The sequence below is a fragment of the Helianthus annuus genome, chromosome 5 (genome assembly GCF_002127325.2).
Source record: "Helianthus annuus cultivar XRQ/B chromosome 5, HanXRQr2.0-SUNRISE, whole genome shotgun sequence".
NCBI classification, from domain to species: Eukaryota; Viridiplantae; Streptophyta; class Magnoliopsida; order Asterales; family Asteraceae; genus Helianthus; species Helianthus annuus.
In genome coordinates, this window is record NC_035437.2 from 32909085 (window position 1) to 32913583 (window position 4499).

The 4499-nt window shown below is 34.5% G+C and overlaps 1 pseudogene; it reads right to left on the bottom strand.

Annotated features, from left to right (window-relative positions):
• Window positions 1-349: 349 nt before the first annotated feature.
• LOC110943277 lies at window positions 350-3593 on the bottom strand (annotated as a pseudogene).
• Between the last annotated feature and the right edge of the window lie 906 nt (window positions 3594-4499).

Consider the following 4499-nt stretch of genomic DNA (forward strand, 5'->3'; position numbering starts at 1 on the left):
ATTGTAAAAGGAAATAGATCAAAAGGGTTGATCAAAATACCTTATCAAGATCAACGTTGCGTGACTCAGAAATGCATAAATGAAGCCGATTATAATTACTTATTTTTTAACAATACAGATTGCTATGTTCATGATAGTAGAACCTCATCCTCACTGATGTGTTGCGCTGTGAACTTAAATAGCTCTCTTCCAACGAAACATAAATTAGAAAAATTGTAACAACCTATTAGTCTATACTCGATATTAACAACCAAGGGGTAAAAGAAACTAATACACCTTTGACCACAAAACCTAAGTTAGAAAAATTGTATAAATTTGAAGTAAAATCTCATTAGGCATCCTCCATATTTTAAGGACACTTTCCTGTTTGGTAAAACCTATTAGATCTGGGATTATATTTCACAAAGCAAATATTTGCTTTCATGTCAATGTTAAGGACACTAGCTTCTTGTCTTGTACACCGTATTTTTCACCTGTTAGATACATAATAAGTGTTAAATATGATATAAAAATAGATATTACTTCTATAATTGTAAAAGTTATTTGAGAAAAAAAAAGATTAACAAAATATTATGCATTAAAGATGCACATCGGTGACTTTCAGCCTATTTAACCTAAGATCCTTACTTCCTTTTAAGCCAATTTCTTTTTACCTTTTATTTTATTTTACCTGTTATAGATAAAACAAACATGACCCAAATAGACCGATGAATAAGTAAATGGGTCAAATACCATGCAATCGTCACTTCCAGAAACCAACATTATAGGATCAGTATGAGAAAAATCAAGACTCCATGCTCGTTTCTCGTGCTCCTCATACTCCCTTACGCTCTGATATCAAGAGTTGTAATTAAGGCTCACGTTATAAATAAGAAACCAAAAAAAGAACTGATGGTAACATCCTACCTGGCGAGTGGTTACATCCCAAACCGTGACAATACCCTCGTAATCACTACATCACTACTGGCAATATGACTTTTCGTGTATTTGTTCCAGCTCAAACAACTCAGTTTTGACTGGGTTGACATTTCGACCATAGGACACTGAACATCTGCTTGTTCATTCACCACCTGGAAATGTAAGATAAATAAAATAAATAAAAAATGTTCGAACGAAAATAAAAATTCATAAGAACACATAGAATGTAATACTTATAGAGGCAAACTCAAAAACTTTAATGCGCCTTGAAACTCCAGTAGTAGCAAAAGGCTCATCATCTTCTATCAAAACTACCATCTCTTTCTTCCTGTTTTTGTAAATGAAGAAAGTAGAAACTGAAAATCTTTTAGTCCTGCATGATAACCTTCTCGTTTTACAAAACTACCATCTCTTTCTTCCTGTTTTTGTACTTGTTTTGCCCAATGTCTCCGCTTTTGCTGGTAACATTCTTGCAAGTCGTTGAACTATTGCAATCATAGAACAATAATATTAAAAGGTCCGTATGAAAACCCTTTCAGATCCTACGTGGAAACCGACTTTTGAAAGTGTGCTAACTTGTGAGTGGACCCGCCTTTTTCTCGCTACAGAGATGCCTACTTGCGAATCTGACCCGCTGCACGCATCTTTTCTTTCATGTACTTCGGGGATGTTTAGCACACCGTGTTTATCCATTAATGATGTTTTTACATTATAATCATCACCGATCATCCTTAGTTTATCATCCTTAGTTTTACGGAACATCTTTCTCTAGCTCTATGCAATTCTATTCTATGTCGTTCTACTGCGTTTATATCTTCCTTAATGTACTGCAGATCGTTTTGTATTTGCAATCATTCGAATATTATAAGCATCACATAATGAGACAATCATTAGAATATTATACAACACTTAATAAACGGGAAACACCTCATTTAGTTCTTCAACCTTTTGCCTTCTTAAGCAATGCAAAAATTCATGCATGATCTAAAGATTCGAGTTGGCTTCTTCTTGCTCCATCTTAGACATGGTAGTCATAATAAACAGTGTTTAATTTTTTTCCCAATTCAAGAAATGATTACCATACAAACAAAAAAATTGAAGCCATCCCACATCATAAAAATGATCATACCCACAAACCAAATCACTATATTCTACATGTTTTACATTAACACTCAGATCGATCGCTACAAACTTACAAATTAAACAACCACATATAACAAATTTTCCACATAAATCTTTAAATTAATGTAACAATAACTAACCATAATCAAAAACTTGTGCCAGGGTAATCAATTTAAAGCAATGATCAACAACAAATTCCAATCATATGGGCAAAACTTTACCTTATTAAGCAAGAAATTAAGAAAAATCTGATTGGTAGTAAGATACTAAGCACAACAGGGACAATCATTCTTATTCTGATGGAACTTTTCTTGTGCTCAAATCTTCAATATGCCAGATTTGTTCATTACAGTAAGGACATCAGTCAACATACCTTTACAAAAAAGAATTACCTCAAGAATAACTATACAGTTATTTCCATGAATATTGACATTAAGATGAAAGTAATCAGTATCAAATATCACCTCAAAAGGATTGAACTAACAATCATTTAGAAATATAAGAGCAAGCTTGTATTCCATACCTTCATAAACAGTGCCTCTGCACCCAAAAATTGTTCATCTACAACGAAAAAAGTTATCTTCCAACCAGATTTGAACTCTAAACACATTGCAAGCACAGGATCTGCTTCCGTCATCCCATAGCCCTGAAAATGATTACACATACATAATCATAAGTATTCGATTTAGGGTTTAATCGGCATCTTGTGTGAATTGTGATGATATTTGGAGATGATTTAGGGTTTAATCGACGTATGAGGAGAACAATGAGTTGGGAGGTGCTCTAGATTTGAGAGATTTGTGAGAGAGATGGATTGAAAGTATGGTTTGAAATTAGAATGTGGAGCCACAGTGTTATACATGTATCAGAAAGTATGGTTTGAATTTTGAATCTCGAGTTAGAATTTTGAATTTAGAGCCCATTATCTAATTTGAAATTTGAAATTCAAATGAAGAGGGTAAAATTAGATTTTTGTATTTTAAATGTATTTTAAAAGATTTTAAATTAATTATTAATGTGCAATAATGACATAAGACATGCATTGTTGGACGGCCTATCCGATTGCCACGTAACATTGTGATGCAATGCTCATATGTCCTTTAATATAAGTGTATATTATTATTATTATTATTATTATTATTATTAATTTTAGTATTTAACTTAATTTTACTTTTATATCACCCATATCTTAGGCCATCACTGGCCATCACTTAGATCACACAGAGTGGGCGTGGATATGTGGCGTTTATGCCTTTCCACCAATGTTTTCAGGACCGGACCAGACCGGAGGTCGACCCGGTCGCCTTACGGGGTCAAAGTTCAGACCGGTTGAACCGGATTTACGAACCGGGTGACTTTTTAAATTAATTTGTCAATTTTTATTAACATATATAACATTTAAGAAGTTAGTTTTTGAAAAAAAAGATGTCTTAGAAATGATGGTTCGTGTCCATGTATTCAAAAGACTTTTCTACTAGTTTTTTCATTTCCTATGTTATCCATCAGATTCATTTTGGATTCTACTTTTTTCTTTGAAAATTTACCTTGTCCATTACAATCAGACATCATCTCTACTCCTTCTATCACATATTCACATGTTATTTATTAAGTTTTTCATTATCAAGCTTAGATTCAATTTCAAGCATTTGACTATCTTCATGTAGAATCCAACAAGTTTAACTTAGACATGGCAAGTAACAACCTCAACAGAACTCCGGCAAGCTCAACAGAACTCCGGTGAGCTCAACAAACTCACACCGGCCTGACCCCTCTCACTGGATCTCCGGGTGAACCGCCGATCACCAGTCGGACTACCGGTCTGATGCACAAACGGCCTGAACAAGTGAGTCGGCCCGGCAAAGCTTCCGGCTCCCGGCCTGACCGGTCCGGCGGTATGGGTCTGAAAACGTTGCTTTCCACACCACACACACCACACCATCATCGGCGTTTTCCACGGCGTTGTTGAATGGGCTTGAACATTTTCACCGACGTTAATAACATTTATTTGTCGACGTGGTATTTGTTAATTGGATGTTAAAATATGGCCATTGGCCACAACGGCTAGTAAAAGATGTCGTTTTTTAAATTTCTCATACATATAGGGGGTGTTTGGGATTCCTTCTCAAAAACAACTTATTAACTTATAAGTCATAAGTTATAAGTTACAAATATTAACTTATCATTTTCGACTTCTCAACACACAAAAACAACTAAAATAAGCTAACCCAAACACTATAAAAATAACTTATTAACTTTTATAAGTCAATAAGTTATAAGTTCTTCCAAAATAAACTATCCCAAACACCATCATAAATACACCATCTCTTCCATTTTACCAAATCATTAATCTATCATATCATTTTACATCTTAAAACACCCTCTCATAAAACCATACGAAATGCCGGTGATTCCTTGGGTCGTGCAAGAGGACATCGCGTTATACGAATCATGGGTCGTGG